Source organism: Pseudopipra pipra, chromosome 3, assembly GCF_036250125.1.
Source record: "Pseudopipra pipra isolate bDixPip1 chromosome 3, bDixPip1.hap1, whole genome shotgun sequence".
NCBI lineage: Eukaryota > Metazoa > Chordata > Aves > Passeriformes > Pipridae > Pseudopipra > Pseudopipra pipra.
In genome coordinates, this window is record NC_087551.1 from 2,728,100 (window position 1) to 2,750,731 (window position 22,632).

General features: G+C 44.5%; 1 long non-coding RNA gene across 15 annotated transcripts in view; it reads left to right on the top strand.

The window, feature by feature from the left end:
* LOC135412330 (uncharacterized) overlaps positions 1–22,632 on the top strand; it is a 475,906-nt gene that overhangs the window by 405,778 nt on the left and 47,496 nt on the right. For all 15 annotated transcript variants that reach the window (XR_010429568.1, XR_010429573.1, XR_010429566.1 and 12 more), the window contains one exon: positions 18,453–18,512. This is a non-coding gene — a long non-coding RNA (uncharacterized LOC135412330). The remainder of the gene's footprint in view (positions 1–18,452; positions 18,513–22,632) is intronic.

Here is a 22,632-nt window from a genome sequence, read left to right on the forward strand (position 1 = left end):
GAACTGCACTGGTAATTTTGGCTGGCAGCTCCTTGTCTCTGCTTTCTTTTGTACACTTTTTGAGGGTGGGAGAGTATTCCCTGCACTACACTGAAGCTGATTTCTTTGATCTGACTCTTGCGTCTCGTCTGTTTAAACAAATTTAATTTTTTGCCTAATCTGTCTATGCAGTTCCCAGTCACTGTGGTATCCAGGCACTAAATTATAGCCTCTTCTGAGTGTTTTCTTCTTGTAACTAGGCGAACTTCCTTCTTGAGTGACCCAGTCATTGTCATGCTTTTGTAAACAGTCTCTTTTCTACCTATTGATTTCGGTCTAACATTAGTGACCACCCACTGTTCCAGACTGGGAGAGAGAATAATTGTTATATAGGCATCCACATGCATGCAGACACAAACCACACACCTGCTCTCGGGGTGGACACCTTCTTCTGCAGTTCAGTTCTCACAGGGAGCAGAACAGTGGGTCTCACCTGGACTGGAGCAAGGCTGGGCCTGCAGGATGGACAAGGTGTGGTGAGGAAGTTGTGCACGTGTTTGGGAAAATTGTAATAGCATTAAATAGTACAGCAGTCACCAGTGCAAGGAGCTGCATATGGAGGGAGGGGTTCCTGAGCTGCTGGGAGCTGATGCCAGCCTGCAAAATAGCTGCAGAGGGAATGACACACATTCCTGGCTCTCCCTCTCCCCTCTGTACCCAGTAAGGGGATAGCACAGGAACACTGCCAGAGCACTTGGAACATATGTGGAACATAGTGCTTCCCACCCCTACAAGCCACCTTCTTCCAGTGCATTCCCTGGCTGAGCAGTGCTCCCTTCCCTGGCAGTCCTGGCACAACCTCTGCCACAGCCCAGCACCGACCCCTCAGCTCTGCCCCGTGTCCCTCCAGCTCCTGTGTCCCGCAGGCTCCTTGCTCACTGCTTCAGTACCTCCTCCTCCTCTTCCTCCTGTCTTCAGCCACATCCTTGAGAAAACCTTTCAGGCTTTTCCCCACCATTTCCCACCCTGCACACTGCAGTGGTGGCACCCCAAGGGAACCTCTGTGTGCTGCCCACTCCCGTGGCGTGGGAGGCTCCTCCGCTGCCGCTCCCAGACTCCTCCAAGGCAGAAGCCCTGAAACACCTGTGGGGAAGAGTCTCCCATCAGCCCAGCAGCTCTCTGGTATTCCACGTCCTCCTTACCCAGGGCTGAATGGCACAGCAGCTCCCTGGAAGGCCTTGGAGCTCTTAGGTGCAGAAATCACACCCATCCCATGGATCTGAGGCCGAGCTCTCAAGGGGAACTCCACAGACTCAGCGCTTCTGAAAACCAGAACACTTGTTTAGTCATCTGGAAAGGATTTAGAGGCCTACATTTTGGCATTAAAAAGTGGAGAATGGAGAATGTAAATCTGAGAAAACCCTAAAATATTTTGCATACAACTCACAAGCACCTGGTGCCAATAGCTGTAGCCACCTCGACGTCGTTGGGTGCACCCTTGTTGGGGCAAACATGTAATTCCTGTGCTGCTGTTTGAAAGGGCCAAGTCCAGCCCATATTTCTGTAGAACCATCACCCATGTTTTTGGTCAGAAAAAGAGGATGAGGTCCTCTGAAATCTGGCAGTGCCCCTGTATTGCCAGTGCCCAGGAGTGTGAGTGTTCATCCCCTCTCTTGCTGGTGCCTCTCTTTGGAACACAGAAGCTGCACATCCACGTGTGCCAGGAGTTTTTGGGGAAAGCATCGAGCCAGCCACACTGTTGTTGGTGTTTGGTTATCAGACCTGCACAAGGAAGTGATTCACACACTACAGATTTATTGTCAATTTTGTTATGCTTAAGGCAGGCAGTAATTTCAGTTTTCACTGCCATTAGCTAATAATAGTAATTAATTAGTAAATTGTGCCGTTGGGATCTCAGGGTGAACTAACAGGGAAAATGTAAATTAAAAAAAAAAAAGGCCACTAAAGTTTCTGAGTTTCCCACCACAGCTGAGGGTTTGTGTCTATCCCATCCCTCCAAACTGAATTTCTGAGGAACAACTTACATGGCCCACGGCACTGTCTGGGAAGTATTTGAAACAAATGAGAAGGTGCATCAGAAAGGTGCTGGGAAATGGGGGGGGAAAGCAACAGAGGCTTGTGCTGCTGTGCTGGCAACTGGATGAGGAATTGCTGCGTAAATCAAGTCTATATTCACATTATTCCTCCCTTTTCAGTATCTGGAAACCTCACATTAAACTTGTGTTTTGTTATTTGGGCTTTTCCCTGATTTTACTGGCTTCCCAGTAAGGAAGTTTTGGATATAGCACTAAGAAAGAAGAAAACACTGAGATAAATCCAGGGTTTTCAATTCAAGGTCATTTTGAACCCTTTATCTGGCTGCACAAGAAAGTGGGGGGGAAAAATAATTAAAAAATGTGAATTAGGCTGAGTCATTTTCACTATGAATTGTTTGCAGCTGTCAGAATCAGATCTACATAGTTCACTGTAGCTCAATTTCCTTTCTGAGTTAATAACACATTGAACAAACATACTACACCAGACTCCTTTTTTTCTTTCAAATAACCTCGCAGTGGATCTGCATTCCGAGTGTAAAAATGTCTCTATTAGCTTGGGCTATTTATAGAACATCAAAGGGCTGAAAGATAGTTAAAAATTAATCGATTACCATCAAATAACAGACACTAAAACTCAGTGTGTGAAATGCCTTCCTCTCCTGAATAAATTAGTAGGAAGAGGAGGAATGGGCAGTTCTGATTTCCAGGATGGCCACGTGTGATTCCTCACTCTCCCGTGCAGCTCATCCGGGCTGGGAGGCTCAGGTGGGGCTTTAGGAGCTGATCCTGTACCTGACGTGGTGGGTGGGGGAAGGCAGCGTGCTTTGGAGGGAAATAAAGGGTGGAGGTGTCCAGCTTCACCTGGAAAACCTTTGGAAGGACCAGCTCCTGGGGTCTAATGCCTGCTGCTGAATGATTCTTCTTGACCTGTCCAAAAATGGCATTGGGGGATGCACCCATGGAAATAACTCCATAATCTCCATTTCGTGATCTTTTCTTTCCATTGAAATAGTTAAAAGTGACGGTGGGGAAGTGGCACCGCCTGTGTGTAGAAGGTAAAAAATTTGGGCTTGCAAACTATTGAGATGCTTTTCTAATAATCTTGTTGGGATCAGTAAAATGCTGCTCTGGCCTTTATAGTCCTTGGCTGTAATTGTGTCGTGGGCTGTGAAGAGAAATAAAATGTTTTATGAAACCAATGAAAACAATTATGGAAGGGGGGGAAAAGCTTTCAGGAACAAAAGTATTTCTTTGGGTGTGAAAGGAAGCAAAAGTAGAACTTTTGTAGTTCAAATATTGTTGCTTCTGTGTAATATCTGAAGCAGGGCTTGTGTCGCTCCATCCTTCTAAGTTTCTTCCAAGAGCCTCGTGAAAGATCCTGTTTCCTTGTGGAATTTGCCTTTTTGTCAGGGCATTATTTTGAGCAACAGGTTTGCCAGTGGGCAAAGTTACCTGGTGGTGGTTTATCCCCTGCAGGCTCTGCAGGGCTTGTGCACCAAGCCGGGCAAAGCCCCGGGTGCCGTTGGTGATGTGCTGATGGGTCTGCACGGCTCAGGTCAATCCTGCTTTAGGGATGGCATTATTTTGGGGAGCTAAATCTGGGCTAGTTTGTTATCACACCTGTAGAGATATGGGTATGAGGGACCTCTCTTTTTAGACTTATCCCACAGGGAAGAAAGGAATTTGATGAATTAAAGAACAGTTTCTAAGACAGGACGGTGAGTTTAAAACATCTGGCCCTGTTGATTGCTGACAGACTGTAACACGCAGCTTACAGTGTAGGGGAAGCCTTTATTTCCTCTTTTATTGCCAAATACACACATTTCCAAGCAAAGGTGACATTTTTGTCTGTCAAAACAAAGGTGGAACGACGCAGCCTTCGAAACATCAAACTCAGATGGAAAATGAGGATTTGGCATGACTTAATTTGGGCTTTATTAATGCCTTTGGGGGAGAGGGATGGAAAAAAGATTAGGCAGATCAGAGCTTTAAAAGTCATAGATCATGCATTTAATAGCTCTAATTCTTAAATACTTGAAGGGTTTCATAAAGCCATTCTCTTCAAGTGCAAACTCTTTCCCACTTTTCACTGTTGCATCCAGACCTCCCAAGTTCTTAGGAAGAGCTTGCAGCTGAAAATCTCAGGCCCTTCCCTTCAGCAATGATCTTGCACCACCAGTGTGTTTGCAGCCAGGAGCCTCCACAGGATCCCACAAGGAGTTTACTCACAGACACACACTTTCCTTCAAGGTGCATATTTTAGGCACTCACCAAATGGGATTTAAAGCTGGAAAAAAAAGAGACTTCTTCCATTCAGCTGCATTTTCTGAAGTGCTACAGACTTAGAAAGACTGGATTTAAATGAAGTTACCACTAGATTTTTTTTTAAAAAATCAATTCTGGTGTTATAAGAAATTGATGGCTAGATTTCAAGGTGAATTTTATCTAAAACTGAAATATTGACTGAGGCAATATTAATATTTCGTTCTGTTTTCTTTCTTGAAAAGTGGGGTTTTTCATTGCACTGGGTTTTGTCCTTTCCACAATCTTAAAATAATTTGCCACACATTTATTTTAAATATTAGAGTGCTATTTTTAAGCAAGCAGTGCAAAACAGCAGTTTTTATGGTATCTATTACATAGTGTAAGGAGCTTTCTGTAATAAAATCAATATCATAGGACAAATATTCTCAGCTAAGAATAATAAGCTACTGATAATTTTGCCCATAGTAGTGGTTTTTAGCATGGCTGTGCTTTCCACAGTGGGATTTTCCTGGTTGCCTTTAACATGAATTAAGGTAAATTCCAGGAGGGAACACATTCTGGGACACTGTGACCAATGTGGAATAGCTGAGAGCAGTGTGAGAGCCCAGTGTAGGGAGGATATCACTGAGATACAAAACTCTGAAGAGAAATAACTGGCCATTAAAGGAATGTGAAAGAGGAGGGTAATTCATGGCATTGGTGTTGGTGGCACTGGGGCAGGGTGAGGGACAGGGGACCCCAGTGATCAGAAAAAGCAACCACTGACCGTCTGTGATGTATGGAAAAGGCAATTCCAATAACTCATTTTACAACCAAGTGATCATTTATCCTACTAGCAAAATCTGTTCAACTCTGGTTGTATAGGTTATACAGTAATAAAAGTTCAAGTATCCATAAAATTGCCATTGAACTGTAAATTAATGTGAGGTAAAGTTGTTGCCCAGGGGAATAACCGAGCTTCAGAAAGTTGTGTCCTAAATTAATTAATGCTGAGTTCAGCTCTGCCTAGGAAAAGAAAGGGGTTTTGCTGGCCTTTGGTTGTGGAGCTCAGAGTTTTGTTTTCAAGTAGAAATTGTCATCTCTGCTCATTTATACAGGATTTTGTGAAGTCAGAGAAAACTCCAGGAAAAACTATGATCTACATGGCCTTTTTAAGATTTTTTTTTAATTTTTTTTTTATTTTATTGCTACACCTCTGTGAAAGGGGGAGGAAGTTGATGTCTGCACCACTTCGGGCACCATGTAGTGGTCAGGTTTCCTTCTCTATTAAGCAAAGGTGTGCTTTTGCACTTCATAGGTGCTGGTCTCCCTGACCATCATGACTTGACTCTCTCTCAAAAGCTTTGTTTTGGGTTTTTTTTTTTTGTTTCTACTTCACTGAAAAAAAAAAAAAAAGAAAAAAAAAAGAAAAAAAAGAAGCCAGTGGTACTTATTTTAATAGGTCAGTTTTAATTATTACAGATAAGGATTAATAAAAAAATTTCTTCTAAATTGTGAACTTGGTCCCATTGCTTTGGGGATCAACTGCCTTTTGCTGCAGCGTGGCCTGTGAAGCATCTCTGATGGATTTGTGCCATTCTCACCACTGAGGGAGCCCAGACATAGGGGAGCTGCACACAAGGTGTAAATAAACTGTTCAACAAGTCCTCCACAGCCCTTAACTGCTCGGGGTCTGGGCAGCACCCGGGAGGGGTTGTTTGTCCAGAGCTGCTGCATAAAGCCCTGCTCTGCGTTTCCAGAAGTCTGGAAAGCTGTCACCTCCCAGCTCTCCTGCTAACGAGCCTCAGAGGTTCGTGTGGAGTAGCTGACTCTTCTCTGCTCTCAGCAAGAACCTTTCCCCAGAGTTTGTGTCTGCGGCGCCGGGGCCGGTGCGGGGCCGAGCGGACACAATGGCAACAGCACTTCCCCTCAATTACTGCCAGAACAGAGCCACCAGAGCTCCCTCTCACTGCTCGAGCACTGCTGGGCTGCATCACACAGGGGAAGGGCTGAGGACCTCCACCACACTGTTGGTGGCAGCAGATTCAAAAACACTTAAAATTTTTTCTGAGTCCTCTTCTGCTTTTAAGCCCCTTTTTTAAAATACACAAATTGCTTGCAATACTTTTCCTGACTTCTCTTTTTTCCTTACCATTTCCTCTCCATTTTACCTTGGCTTTTCCCCTCATTCTTCTATTTTTCTTTCTGTTCAGTCTCTATTTATTTCTCCTGCTTCACAGATTGTCTCTCTGCTTGGTTTTCTTTTTCCCAGCACTTACTATATTCCTTGTGTTTTTGCAGCTCTAATGCTAGCTTGTCTGCCAAAGAATAAACTCCTATTTATGGAAAATATATGCAGCTATATGCACTGCTAAAACATCTTCAGACTGTTTGCTCACAGCCATCCTGCAGAGACAGCACGACACTGTTAACACACGAGCTGAGCAGCTACTGCTACATTTACCAAAATTAGAACCAAACGGCCCCTGAGCACACACCTGTCTTCATGTACCATCCTCTCTCCTCCTCTGCCAGTGACACAATGCAGTTTGGGTTTATATGGGAGAATTCCATGGGTTAGACCTTTAGATATAATTACCCTTCTCCTCCTGCCCGAGAGGGGATAACAATTAGTTGTGCCTTCCAGTGTGGAGTGGAAATTCCTCAACTGTCCCACTGTCAGGTTGAGTTAGACTTGCAGGGCACTCTGAATTTGAAGTGTTATAGCTGGTGTTATAAGATGATTTTTTGGGATATCTGTGCAATAAACAAGATTGGTATATTGGGGTGATTTCATCTTGTGCCTCTGGATTAGTATCCTACAGCAGCAGCACTCCAGGTGTGGTACCTTCTAAAGCACAAAGGTGTTCAGTGCTGTTTCTTACTGAGGTAAATAATGGGGGAGAATTTCAAAGGCACCAGGGGTAGTCCTTCCATTGAAAGTCGATGGAATTTGTGTGTCTAATTCCCATTTGTGCCTTTGAAAACACACATGGCCCTGCTTTGCCCGTGGCTTTAAATCTCACGTGCACAGAAAACACAAGCCTCACGTTCCTATTCCACCTTCCACACACATTTTAATTTCCTTCCAGTGTCACAAACTTTCCGCGGTAGCTGAAATGTGTCAGGGATGTTTTTGTCAAATTGCTGAGACCAGGTTCTTCAGCTCCCACTCTGCACTTCTGGGGTGATCAGATCACGATGTTAGAGTCGCATAAGAGCTTATTAGCAGCTGTTGCAGACACTTTCTCTGTGCTCTAAAAACAACAACGGGAACAACAACTCAGCTGGGAAGAGCATATGCAATAGCCTTTTAATCATTGCTTCAACTCACCATGTCACCATGCGTAAGCTTTCTCATCAATGAGGCCAGGACTACAAAACCAGAGAACTTCTTAAATTTTTCAAACACCTGCAATCCTGTGAAACGAATTTATGCTACCAGATTAAAAACACAAAAAAAAAAAAAAAAAAAAGGAAAAGAAGAAAGAAAAAAAAATTCTCCTGGATCAAAAGTGTCTCCTTATCAGGAAATGAAGGACAGGAACAAAAATACCCTCCTCCTCCATCTCCTCCTCTTCTTTTCCCACCTCAAACTTGACGATAAAATTCTGTAATCTGACAGCCCCCTGCAGAATGGTAACTGAGTGTTTACAAACGGGGCTCTTCGATGCGAGCCTGTGATTAGGAACGTGCCCCACAGCAGCCACCTGAGAGCTTGGGAGGCCCTGCCTGCCCCCCAGCCCAGTCTGTGCTGCCCAGCACCCTGTCCTGCTCGGTCTGCTGTCATTTGTTTCCTTTTGCAATAAGTCAGACAAGAAGGATGTCGCTAAATCCTTCACGGAGCCCGAAGGCAGGGCTGCTGGCTGGTGTTTGCTTGCTGTGGAGCTGTGATTTGTGTGACCCCCAAGTTGCCCCTTGACTCAGGAAGTGCGAAGTCCCAGACTGTGCAGTGGGTGAACGGAGCTGGGCGAGGTACAAGTGGCCAGCAGATGTCTCCCAGGATATTTCTTTGCAGACACTGCTCTCCCATATCCCTCTCTTTCCTGAGGCTCCCGAAACTGGGCTTGGTGGGTTATGAGAAATGCTGTCTCTAACCTCTTTGCCCATTCTCTGCAAGTATTACAGCCCCAAATACACAGCTTTGTGATACTGAGGCTTTTTAAACCACAGCCTAAATTATGGAAATGGTTTATAAAGATTAAAAAAAAAATGGCAAGGGAAGGCAGCTCCTCTGTGTCTTCAGAACATTTTGTGATTATTTACAGCCTCTGAGAAAAGGAAGCAATGTCACTCAAGGGGGCATACCACATTTTAGATGACTTTTGATTGGGAAACTCATCAACATTGCTGGGATTCTGCTTCATTTTGCATGGGAAAATGGGTAGATGGCAGGGAAAACATTCTGTTTGCAGGTGCAGGGCCGTGTCAACACGAGGCAGATCCACTAATCGAGCTGTACCTGCCGAGCCACGCTGGCACATTTTATCTTGGGTAGACTCGGCCCAAGCGTGAGCTCTTCTCCTTAGCGCCGCGTTTAGCTGGAGAAGCTGCAGCAGTGAGGATAAGTGGTTGCTCATGGCACTGAAGGAATTAGTTTTGGAGGTGGCAGTGGAAGGCTGGAGTCCCCTGGTCCCAGTCATGTTCACACCAGACCGCGGCATTTTGGCTTGGATGGGGTTTAGATCTCACCACAGGTCACACAGAAAATGCACACGCTGTTATCATCTTGCAGGAGCTCTCCGTTGGCATGATCCATGTCTTTGAGAATACAATAGTCCATCACCAATCCAATCATCTTTCTGTGACTGAGGGGTTTATGCAATTATAAAAAAGTGGATGATTTGAATGTTCTATCCCTCTTGTGGAATTATGTTTGGAATTTATCCGGCGAGACAGGGGAAGGGATTTTGTTTGTTTTGTTTGATCATTTCTTATCACAGAACTTTGTTTGACTCAAACCACAATGATACAAGCATTCAAACACCACCTTCAGATGTAATATTGATTTATAAAACAGCAGTGCACAGCTGCTAAGCTTCACTGTTTCAGACAGAAGGTCTTCAATTCCCAACAAATTACTGGCGTTTCTACCTATTTACAAATTAATGTTTCCTCTGAACCTTGTGCATTTCTTATTATTCCAGTCTGCTTTCTTCAGTTTCTGCTCAGAAACCTTGTGTGAGTGTGTATTATGCAGTGATAGGGCAGCTTTAGAGCATCAGTTAAATTGGAGTTAAATAAAAAAAAATCTAGATCAACGTTTATCCTTAGGCAAGTTATGCACTGAGTGAAATTAAACCACTATATGTACTTGTAGATTGAAGAATCAGAGGTGGAGGATGGGTCAGAAACACTAAGATCAAAGTTTTTCTTCTTTGAAAGAAATCTCTTTGAAAAGCCCCCATGCCACCTATTCTGCTTGTTAATGTTTTGACTGGAAGTGTCTGGCAGTGTCATCAGCAGCAGAATATTTTTAAAGACCTTTCTGGTTTTTTTATTTGGAGCTGACTCTAATAGCAAAGCAATGGATCCTTAGCAGCCTCTGTTATATGTCTCTTAAGGGAATATTTTTGTTAATTGCAAATATTTGATTGACAAACATGGGATGCAATTAGTAGGCAGGCACAGTAGGAATGTGCAGTGAACTGGATCTCTGAACCAACAGATCTCAACTCTCTCAGCTTGATCTGAAATAGGCAAGAGCATTTAAACCATATGTTTCCCTCAAACTTTTTCTTTCCTCTGAAAATTCCTTATTTCCCTCAACTAACCTTCTTTCACTCTCTGCACCAAGGGAGCTAATTCATCTACTGTGATCACGTCAAATAAAGACAGAAAATTCTACACAAGCTGCAGACTTATGCTGCTTTTTGACCGTGGCAGTAAAAATTAATGTGGACAAGACTATACATGCCAGTTGTGCCTTACAAAAGCCCTAGGTGAAAGAGAATACAATCTAATTTAACTTTAGACATTTTGAGCTTAATGGTCTATTTAAACAACCTGGTACCATCTGACTACATTTATCAATTATATTTCTTTTTATTTATACAGAGCACTGTCTTTCTGGAAAGGCTATAATTAAAACTTATCTAGATAAATTGTGCTCAGATTCCGTGGCACGAGAAGGAATTCAAAGGATTTCAGTGTTTTTATGTGTTCTTTTTCATAAGGAAAAAAAAGGTTGCTCTGAAATCTTTAAAAGGAAATAGATTTTCATAATTAGAATAACCTAATTGCAGTGGTTTTCATAATTACGGCCAAGAATGGCCAACAGGAAACGCAGTGGAAATGTTGACACCTCAGGTTTCTTTTCCTGGGTAGGCAGGTGCGTTTTCCAGGGAAGGGGTGCTCGGTCCCCCACTTCTCATGACAAGGGTCACGGGCAGGAAAACTGCCCCGGGGGGATTCCATCAGTTCTTTGGGGTTTCAGGCGGGTTCAGCTCATGCTTTGTGACACCGTGATCCTTTCTGCTGGGCTCGGTGAAGGACGAGGAGCCCTGAGCACCCTCAGGTCTTGCCGAGGCACCTGCAGAAGGTGGGGTGGCCAAGCCTGGTGGCCCAGAGCCACCAGGGAGGTCCCTTACCCTGCTGAGAACCCCATTTACACCTGTCTTGGGTAGGGGCACAGTCCCCTCAGCGTCCAGTGCCGTGTCAGGGAGGCACTTTTTCACAGCTAAATGTCAGTTGCGTTTTTCATGAAGCAACAAAGCCAGACCTGCACCCCTGCACTGATATTTGTAGTGTGTTCTGTGGTGTTTGTAATCTGAGGGAAATGGAGAGAGCGCTCATTGCTCTCTCTTATTTTTTCTGTGGCATCAGCCCATCTTCCCATAACCCAGTTTTACTCATGGAAGTCCCCAGTCCCTTTGAGGCCTCTGACAGTACCCACACGAGTTTGTATGTTCCTACAACCCTGTTAGAACATTCATGTTTATAAAATCACATGAAGGGGCTCATGGAGCTTTGCTCATTTTGGAAGGGCCTGATCCCACAATGTTTGCTCCTGCTGGGGGCTGCTCATGCCCCTCAGGCTGACTCACACAAGTGTGGCGAGACCCAGCCTTTAATTTGCAAATCCCAGTAACGGTGTGTGTTAATCAGTGAAGGGAGTGCTAGATCTGTAGTAGCTGCATGGTAGGGCTATAAATACAAGCTAGATTTCTTGAAAACTTCCTTGCAGAATTTTGTCCCTAGAAGGGAGGACATTATTTCACTGCTGTCTGAGTCCTGAATGTAAAATTTTGGATGAGAACTAACAAAAAAAAACATAATAATGATTTCCATCTGTGACGTTTCATGCCACGTGTTCATAACCCTGTTACTGAAGCAATATTTGACAGGGGCAGTTAAAAAATACTCTGATAGTGTTTTTTTCGTACGGGCAGTTAATGAAGATCCTTTGCAAACCCATAATAATTTAGACAGGGCTTCCTGATGAACAGCTTCAGTATGGCAGAGTTATTTCAAATGCTGATCTAGGTGCACGCTTGGACTTGTCAAGGTTGCCCTTAGTGAGGACCAGTCCCCTACAGACAATCCTGTTTTCACACTGGAGCCGTTGTTGTGTCTCTCTGTTTAAGTGCTTGACAGAAAATGTCCACAGTTAGGCTGTGCATAATGTACACTGTCAATTTGTAAAATCTTTCCCTGTGACTGTGTTGAAAGAGGGACTTTGTCACAGGTTTTCTCTTCACAGCTCCACAATTTAAATTTTCCCTGTTTTGTCATGTTAATGTAATTCACTTAAAATATTTAAATTGTCCTTAATTAATTGAGGAAGGAGATTGCCATCGTGGCGAAGTTGCAGGCAGAGTGTGGAGCAGGAGTGCCTCGATTTTGGTGAGCCCAGGTGATGAATGGTGTTGACGTGAACGGCTGCAGTTCCGCAGTGTGTAATACACAAATTACACCGCCATGTGTGTTCCTCTGTGTTATGAAAGCCTTTTGTTTATACATACCCAGCTATACATTTACACATTATGTAAATAAACACACATATGCCCATGCAATTTAATTGAATATATGGCTATGGGTTAAGAGGCATGTTACTCTGATGAAAAACATCTTATGGTACAGAGTAAAAATATTTCCGACGTGCTTCTGAGCCTCCTGTAGAATTTAAGAGGGAACTGCAGAGATTTCTTTAAGGTAGTGGTTCAAACCATTGTATAGGAAGGCCTGGTATTCTTCCAAAACCTCGAGGCTCTTGAGTGGCATTCTCAGAAACCCACTGAGTTTCACTTTTATTCAGCTCTTTCTATTCCTATTCAGTTATGAGCTTTTCCATCGATCTTTGGTGTACACAAAATGCTGAGTTTTGTTTCATGTTAGGTATGTTCTTCTAAGGCAATGTGCAAGAAATTATGCATGTAGATCAGCCTTTCCAACCACAAATACCCCAAAAACCAACATAAGGATCTCAGTGTAGTGAGAAGTTGCCCCAGGTGGGTTCAGTCGGCCTTGGGGGGGTGCAACATGGTCTTTGATGTGCTGAGAGGGGCATGGAGTGATGGGCTAATGGTGCCTCCTACCCACTCATCCATGCGGTTGGATGGGCCCAAGGAGGTGGTTTCCCGCTGGAAAAATGCCTTGAGGAGCTGCAGGAGGTGGTGAACCCACTGCTGAGCCCCCGTGGCAGGGAGCTGCTGCTGGACCTCCACCTGGGCTGCTGTTGCACGTGGTTCCCCTTCTCCCTGGTCCTCACTGGGGCACGAGGGGGGCCTGTGGGGCCGTGGTGTCTGTTCGTCTCCACGCAGGGCACCACAGGCCACCCCGCAAGGTGACGCGTCTCGCTCTGGCAGAGCCCAGATTTGTGTGTCTGCCTCACAAAGGAATCTCTTCTTTTGCTTTGTGTTTGTTGTTTTTTTCCCCTCCATCTCAGGCGCTCAGCCGGGGCTCCTCTCCTCCAGCTGTTCGGTGACACCGCGCAGCCATCAAACGCTGCAAACCCGGATCAGAGAGCAGCAGTGACAGACTCCCTGGTGCAGGCAGGCCAGGTCCCAAATCTATTGTTCATACCAGAAAGCTCAGCAGAGTGACTTGACAGGTTTTTAAAGCACTGGAGAACTTCAGCAGGAAGTTTTCTGCCTTTCCTGCCCCTCGCTCTGCCTCAAGTCAGATGCAGAGCTTGTGCCATTTTAGCCATTAACAAAAAGGGGGGTGTTGTGGGTTCTGGGCACAGGTACCCACGGATAATCAGGTGTGTGAGAGTCAGCAAACCCTCTGCATGTGAGGGCTGACACTGGGTGCTTTGTACTATTGCATTCAGACACCGTGTTCTGAGCGTCTTTGTTATCGTCGCCTGATAAATAAACAGCCCTAAAATTACAGAACTTATTATGGTAATTGAGTGAAGAAAAGGAAATGCAAACCCTGCCTCACTATCTATTACATTGCCACTGCTAAAGTTGCCTAAACCTGTGCTACTCAAATGATATTGTAATATTAGCCTTCTTTCTTTTTTCACAATGATTGTTTTCTGTCCATCTCAAGCTGGATGTCAGTTCATTTAGATTTACATCAAGTAGTAAATTAAAATAATCACTCAGCAAACACTCTCAGCTCAGTTTTCTCTTTCAGTCAGGAGTTGCGAGAGATGCTTGAAGCATTCAAGCAGAAAATATTGCTGTCTAGATATTTGTCCTCTGGGTGATAAAGGAGGCATTGTCTTGGGACCCACTCAGGCCTCGGAGCTGATAGTAGCTGTGCATCACAGCTGTGAAGTGCGCTTTGTTATGTGTCTGAGGATTAGGGTTCAGGACCTTGTTTTTCTTGAAATACCAGACTGATCAGAGCTGCATATGTTCGGGGGAAAGCAGAGGTCGATGGTTCTCTGTCCACATTTTTACTAGATTATTTTTGGACAGAACTCTGGGAGAATACCCTGCAGCTTAAACCATCCCAAGAGTTTTTCATATTCTGCATTATAACCGCCGTGGAAAAAAAGGCTGTAGTTTATCTCTCTGCATCTGAAACAAAAGACTCACAGCACCGCAGACACGCCGGGCTTTGGACCCACGCTGGAACAGCCTGAATTCTGCTCCTTTGTGCTCCATTTCCAGTACAGCTGCCCATTTAGGAGCACAAATGCACCTTGATGTAATAACCAAATCCAAAGAATGTCTGGCCTTAAGGACGGCACAGATCGACGGTTATTCTTAAAGCAAGGGTGGCACTGGGGTGGTGTACAGAGCAAGGGCTTGGGGGGACAAAAAAAGGCTGTTCTGTGTTTCTAAGCTGTCTGTTCCAGAAAGAAAAAAAAAAAGTGGATTTATTTTTTCTATTTAAAAAATAATTCTGCATCTTTTTTCCCACCCCAGCCAAAACCACACAAACAAACAAAAAAACCACAAACCTACCCCAAAACCCCATAACCCAGCACTATTTATTTTGGCAAAAAAAGCTGTGTACAGGAGCACTCGTAGTGAAGATGCTGTGGTGAGGGAAGGCAGTACTTTCATTACAGTTGAGGTCTGAGTAAAGACTGCAGGATCTGGGCATGATCTCAGCCTTGGGAGCAGCCTCCTCTTTGTGGCAGCATGATGTGGGAGTTTGTGGGATCAAGGATTTGGGGCCAGGCTTTCATCTCACTTATGTTGGTGTGATACCACAGGAGCTTGCTGGGTCTTCCTGGTAAACAGAGGACTTTATATGACTCTTTTGTTGCAAGGGAATGTACATGCAGACATTGCAAATTCACCTTTCAGTGTCAGTGTGAATCTCTCCCTTCCAGAAAGGGGCTCTGGTCAATAGGCAGAATATTGCTCTCGAAATGATTAATGTTAATTGTAGAACCCCACTGATGGGGTGGAAGAGAGAACAGCATTTGCCCATATGTGGTTTAATGCCTGAGGGTTTAGTTGCAAGTATTTCTCTGCTTGAAAACATGTCAGTGGGCACAACTTTTGACCCCATCAAGATTCTGAATAAATTCTGAAAGTCACCCATGACTTTTAAAACTAGGCCTTCCCTTCTTCCATGGAGCCCCATCCCTGCCCAGCCTTGGGCCTGCATGTCCTGCTGTGGCTTCAGGTGAGTGGGGTGGCTCAGGGGCTCCTCTCTCCATGGAAAGGTGAGCTCGGAGCTGTGCTCCAGGGCACCTGGCAGGGGCTTTGAGACAGTAACTTGAGCTCGGGGGCTTTAATGAATGGCAGTGGACCAAAGAGCTCCTGGACACGTTCTTACCAGCCCAGTCTTTTTGTGGATGTCATTGCCATTCAGAGGAGCCACCTGGCAATTTTCTGGTTTTATGGTCATGGCAAGAATGATCTAGAAGTATTTTTTTTGTGCCTAGACAAACTGGTTTCCAAGTGACAAAAGAGTCACTGGAACAGGATGTGCAATGAGGAGCCTTGGTCAGAGATGGACCTGTGTAATCATTGTTTGAAATAAGCTCCAGGCTGCCAACCTAGATTTGTGTTCTCATCCTGTGTTCTGCAGGACATCCTCCTGCCCTGCTGCCCTGATGTGCTCCTCTCCTGAGGGTTGGTGTGGAGAGGATGTGCAGGGACCAGAGCAGTGCCACGTGGAGGGGAGGAGATGATTCCTCATTTCTTCATGTTCTGCCTGGCACAAGTGATTTGCTGCAGTTGTGCCTGCAGAAAGCTGGCATCGTGTGAAGGCATTTATCACTGGAGATATGCTGATAGCAAACCTTCAAAAAATCATGGAGTGGCAGTCAATGTGTCCTTTGTTTATAAGTAGTCTTTTATATTTAGGGATTTTCCTTCACTTCTGCTTCCTCCTTTCTTAGGAAATGACCACGGGGTACTGACCTCTGCTTTTGTGCTCATAGAAATCCTCCCTCTCTCTGTTTTATTTGTCCTCTGGCTTTTTTATTTTTTTCTCAATAGTTTTTTTAAATGCAATTTGGTTTTCTTTTCTTGTGCTTTGAAAAGGTTGGGTTTACCCTTCCTCACTCGTGCCAGCACAGCTATCCATCAGTCCCTTTTCTCCTCGAGTTGTTGCTACTGGTGAGGTTCCTTTATTACTACATTTTCCAGGCATTTCCCCCCTTCTTTCCTAGACCAGTTTTATGTTTTGTTTGTCTCATACTTATCTTCTTCCCATATTCTGGCAAAATATATTAGAGGTGCCACTTACTTTTCCTCCCTGATCCCGCTCCACGGCCCTCAGAAACAACAGAAAGGGGAATTCTCTTGTTAATTGCATTAAAAGAAAAAAAAAGAGAGAGAAAGACAATTTCCTGAATGAAGGAAAAAGAAAACCTGCCAGGGCAGAAGGCACCTACAGCCTCCAGCTCCCTGTGCAAACTCACGTCTGGGAGGCAGAGACATGAAACCTTCCCCTCCTGGTACCTGTTCCCTCTGCTTGCATGAAGGAGAGAGGGGCCAAGATATTTCAGAGTCTAAACTGTCCTACCAGTAATTACAGCATCTTTGTGGATTTATATCAGCTGAAAATCAGGTCTCAGAGTTTTATGTGATTTGAGTTCTTGGTGGAGAGAAGCACAAGCACTCACACAGGCCTATCATGACACTTACTGAATTATTTGAAGGATACATTGTTTCCTAGATATCTCAGTACCAACATGAATGTGGAATTGCTGAAATTATCAAAATATTGACATAAAACCTGCTGCAAAACGAGACACTGTTGTCTGTGAGTGGTGTGGCTTGGGGTTTTTTGCTGCTGTCACCAATCACTGCCATCAGAGCCCAGGCAGTGGAAGGGGGAATTCCCCTAGTTCTGTGCAATGGGAAAAAAAAAAAAAAGAAAAGAAAACAAAAAAAAGGGAGATAATTTCCTGACTGCAGGAAAAGAACTGCTGGGGTAGGAGGTTACTAAGGCCTCTATCTCCTTGTGTGTAGCTGAAGAGAGTATTCAGAGAGTTCAAACACAAGTAGAGATCTCTGAGTGCAGGAAACAAGCAACATAGCACGAGGTGAGAGAATTAAGCACAGAGCAGGAGGGCAGTTACCCCGTGTGCACCCACCCCCAGCAAGGGAGGTATCCAGCAAATCCTTGAAAGGGGTGTCTTACAAAAGCTTCATTATAAGCTCTTGCTAATTTGAGAACTGTCAGGAATGGCAGTATTATTTTCCACTCAGCTGTTGTGTGTGTATCTGATCAAATGGCACCTTCCAAAAAACACAAGCAGTCCTTGGTAAAGCTTTTGTACAGTGCCTGGCAGAAGGGCACCCCTTCAGTATAAATAAATGATATTTTAGTCTTTGTTACGTAACAAAATCTCGGTATTGTGGCTGCTGTGATGGGACATGAGCAGCTGTGCCTGTTTGCTGCCATACAGGTTGAGGATTCACAGCAGGATAACCCACTCCTGGGGCCTTTCTGCTGGAGATGGGCTGAGATCCACAAAGAACCAAGTGCCTTGCATTTGAAGTTTTCCTCCCTCTAACAACACAAATATTGTCTTGATGCTCTCCTAGACTTGCCTGGTGACAGTGGGATCTCACAGTGGGTTCCCTTCTGCATGGGAAGTCAGGTTTCTGAGCAGCACCGTGCATATTCCACACTAAAAGGGCATCTGAAAAGGCAGACTTGGCTGCAGCTGCTACCTGGAAATCCAGAGGCTGTTGTTTTCCTTATTTCATCTGTTGCTAGTCAGCTGGAAAGCACAGTGACCTATGAGTAATGTGGTCATCCCCAAGTCATGCTGATAAAACCTTTACACTGCTGCCTCTTGCCATCTCTCCTTCTCTATCTCTCTGAGATGTTCTGATCCAATCTTGACTTCCTTTGAGGTAGGACATTCTGTCTTAATGCCCTAACCCCCTTGGAGAGCCAGAGAGAAATGATTTTGAGATGGTTTTTTGTTGTGCTTTTGCCTGATAGACTTGTCTGCAGGGCTTTTATACCAGCCAGAGAGGATGTGGCTCTGTGGCAGTAACCCAGGGGCCCTTTAGGACACTGCTCCTCTCAATTAGTGGCTGCTATTGAAGGCATAGCAGAAGAATTTCCAAATCCCAAAATATCAGTTTGGTCCTATGGTCAGCAAGCCACCAAGTGTAGCCTAGAGCAACCTAGAGTTGGGAGGTAGCAAATCTCAGTTGCTCTTTGCTCTCTCCACCTTCTTGGCAGTACTGTCCATATCCTGGCTGCCACCAGGCAGTCAGTCACTTGGAGTATTTGTAATTCTTTGTTTGTTTGTGCCACTAATAAAAGTTTCTTGCTTTCTCTTTACAGATCAGCATGGTGGATTTTATGGAGGATTTCTACAGCTGAGGGATAACTGTGAATTCCCAGGTAATTGGCATTTCTTCTGCTTCTTTCATGAGCTGCCCTGGATGTTGTGACCTTTTCTTTGATTTTAGGCTGCAGTCCTCTCTCCTAATGCCCTAAACTGGGCACCTCATGATCAGACTGTTGTCCTGAGTTGCATCTTAGAGTTGCTTTGAGATGCAAAGTGAAGGAAGTTCTGGTTACTCACTCAGAATGCAGCTCTCCTGTCCCACCAATGCAGACTGCCAGTTCATATCTGAGGGGATTTGCATGCACTTTGTAACAGGATAAACAGTTGAACATTTCCTGGATAAAGAGCTGTCTTTCTGACTGTATGATCCTGCCATAACTTCATGTACTTAATGGTGGAACTCAACTTTCCTGTCCCGAGGCCAACACTCTCACTCTCTGACTGGACACAGACCCCCTCTATTTCTCACCTTTTGAAAGGGCTGAGGTTTACTGTGGATTTTTGTCGTAGATTTTAAACTGTTTCATGCTTACATTAGCTTTGTAATGCAATGAGAAGCTCCAGGTCAGGTAAGGAGGTGCTACAGTGGGGACCTGCAGAAGAGCATTGGGTGTGATGGTTTGAGAACCACCACATCACGATAACATGAGACCCCAGTCCTGCTGTGGTGCCAAGCCCGTGGCAGGAGCTTTGTGCACTGCCTGACAAGGTTGTTGAAGGCACAGCTTTAGGAGTCAGATCAAAGCAGAGTGTTTTTCAGCTTGGCACCCGTCCATCCTCGTTATGATAATGTCGGCATTGTGAGCTCCTCGGGGCAGGGCCTGTGGCTTTCCCTGTGTCTTGAGACTCTCCAAGATTGTGGCCAGCATTCTGTGAACCAAAGCTAATAAATCAAAGCCAGTTTTTCCTCATGTGCTTCAAAACCTACTCCATTTTGGAACGAGAAAACCACGTACAGCTCACTGCAGGCTTTGTCAAATTATTCCTCCCCTTCACACTTGGACTCTTCTTCATTTTCCACACACTTAATACTCACCCAGCTCCTTTCTGTAACTGGCAGCTGATCCAATTACACACTAGATGTAGAAATACTGAAGTCTTACAGTTCAAATGTGGAATGATATGCATAGTCACTTTGTCACTCAAATCCTTAAAAAAAAAAAAAAAAAAGAAGGAAAGAAAACTCAGACTAGCTGGCCATAATTAAGGGCAGAAAATAGAGCACACAGCTAATATGTCCCTGGTTTGCCAATACTGGGATGTCACAAGTACCAGTCAGGAAGCCAGAGCCATGTGGCTTCCCAGATAAAAAGGCTGGCTTTTTACTTCTGGGGCTACAGTTCAAATCCAGCTTAAGGTTCTAAATTAAATAAGACCTTAACCTATGCCAAAACATGGGATCCCTCCAGGTCAGAGCCGAGGTTATTGGCAGGTCAGTGTGATTAAGCCTGTGTTCCATTGCCTTCAGCCCCCTTAATGGCATAAATAAAGGAATTAAGGCCCAAACCCTGCCTGAAGTGTGTGAGCACCAGCACCCAGGCACAGAGACATGGAAAAAGAAGCACCCGAATTCTCCAAGGGCAGGAACGTGGGCAGGGTTGGGGCAGTGCTTTCTGCAGGGAGGCACTTGGTGGGAATGGGCTTACCTGCTGCTCAGGGGCAGCAGCAGCTCAAAGGCAGCAGAATTTGGGGTCTGTGTGCAGCAGGCCTGCTCTCAGAATTGCGGCTTTGGAGAATTTTGGTTCATATTCTCGGCTGGATCTTTGCTCAGAGAGCATTTTGCATTCAGCAGAACAGGCTTGTAAAACTGCAGAGCAGCAGCAGAGGACCTGCAGCCCTACCAAAACTGTAGGAACTTTCAAAGCCTCCAAGCTCCTCTAGCTCCCACCAGAGAGCTTGAGATGAGAGTCCCACATGACAGAAAACAAGCAATAATTAAAAATCCCAATTTTGCCCAAAGAATTCCTTTGTTCAAGGTATGTAAATGTCTTTGCCTGCTTGTAAGTTATTTCATTTTTGATAGTTCCTTAGCTCAGTAATCTGAGCTTGGGAATAGAGGAGTCTGAAAGGAGTGTTACTCTGAAACAAAACACCTGTCTTTCAGTCAAGACTAAATTGACAAGCAACAATTTAGTTGTCTAAACTCAGAGCTTTCAGGATTTCAGACTACATAAATGTCAAGATGCCTAGGTAGGGCTCAAAGGTGAGCGACAGTGTAGGCAAATATACATTGGAACTTCAATTATCCAACCCCTGATCACTCTCAGTTACCTGAAGTTTAAGCATGTCTTCCTTCACTCTTGATTTCCACATTTTTCTGTAAAAACCCTTTGTACTGAGTCACCTCTGTCTTTGCCCAGCAGAGTCTGTAAACTTTTAAGAGCTCGTCTCCTGAGGAGCTTAGTGTGTCTGCCAGATCACAGCATCAGCAACCCCTCTCTGACAGAGCCTATAATTATCCCTTCATGTTACCTGGTACACTGGGATAGAAGAATTAAAATAAATAAATCACTGTTTTCATCTTTGCTGTCTCCAGCTCCGCTTTTCCATAGGCACCTTCCTCCTCACACAGTGTTGTACCTGCCTGGAAATGCCTTCCTTAAATGATTCCTTATAGGGAGATCATGTCCTCTCATGAGCAGCCAGAGGGTGGGATGGACTTTGCCAGTTAACAAAATTCACCCTTAGTAGTTTGGATTTCAGGGACCAAAATCTTTTTTTCATTGTTCTCCCGTGACATCTTTGACATTGACTGATATCCAAGAGCCAAATATGGCTCGATATCCACAGTTTTGAACCTTAAAAAGCTGCTGAGATCCCAACCGAGACCCTCTGAGAAATTTTGCTTTGCATCTTCCTGCCTTCAGCACTTTTTCTCAATACATCCCAGTTACTTTCGAGGGGGTTTGTTGTTATTTGATCTCAGGGAGGTACCAGTTCACATTTGCAGGTCCCTGCACCAACTATAGAACTAAATCAAAAAGCTTTGAGTGGCAGAAGAAAATGGCTGGCAGGAAAATATGTGAGGCCCCTTTGCCTCCTTTTGCACCTTTTTATTTTCCAGCCTTATGTTCACCCCATCCTTGGCTTTTATTTGCCACTTTGATTTTCTCCCAGAGCTTCCTAAGATCTTCTGTTCTCCTCTCTGTGGCAAGTTGTGAAGGGAGTCCCTCTCCTTTTCTCCTTGCTCTTCAGCAAGTTTTCCTCTTTTTCCTTCAGGGGAGGAATCTCAAACTGAGAAAGGATAGGAGATTTTCGTTTCATCCCCAAAGAGCATCTGAATAAGGCAGACCCCTCTGTGAGATGAGGGGTGGGCTGTGCTCCCTTTCCAGGGACACACTCTGTGCTGGCACTGGGGGATAAAAGCTGCTGTGCAAGTGCTGCCTGCTCTGCAGTGGAGGATTTTTGGGTAGAATGAACCCCCTGAACAATAAACCAGCCCCCCCCCCCCGAGGAAGAAAAAGGGGATTTCAGGCCAGGTCAGGCAACGTCTCCCTTCCCCTTAGCTGAAGGCAAAGAGCTTGATCCTACCAGAACAAATGGCATAAGACATGGAGGATCCAGTGCTGCACAGGAAAATAAAATCCTTTTCTCCCTTGAAAGCAGAGTTGCACAACTGAACTAGAAGGCAAAATGCAATCCAGTCATCTGTTGCTTTCAGAATGGGAAGAAAACAAAATTAAATGGGGATATTAAATTGTAAGTTTTGTGGGTAAAAAAGGAATCTCATTCCCCTGGCAGGAAACTAATATTGCAAGGAAAATACAGCAGCAGAAGAGGATCAGACAGTCCCCATTTCAATATTTAGGAAGTTCTAGCGTCTTAGGTGTTTCCTGGCCATCAAAAATTGAAATAAATTAAAGTTGTACTTTAATTGAATTACACAATGACATCGATTTGAACATTAGTAAACAGATGCAATTTTGTGCAATGCTTTAAATTGCGTTTTCTCACATATGCATTTAATTTAAATTTATTGAGATGGTTATTTATGTTAATAAAATAATTAAAAGCAGTTATTTAAGACTAACTATGAAATAGCTGTGTAACTACCTATATTAATAAGACAGTTAGTTAAGGGATAATGTCTATTGCTTTATGGTGTAATTGCAATAAACAGCTGCTGAGTTTGATTAAGAGCTGAAGTGGAGCTAAAGTGTTTGAGCAATCTCC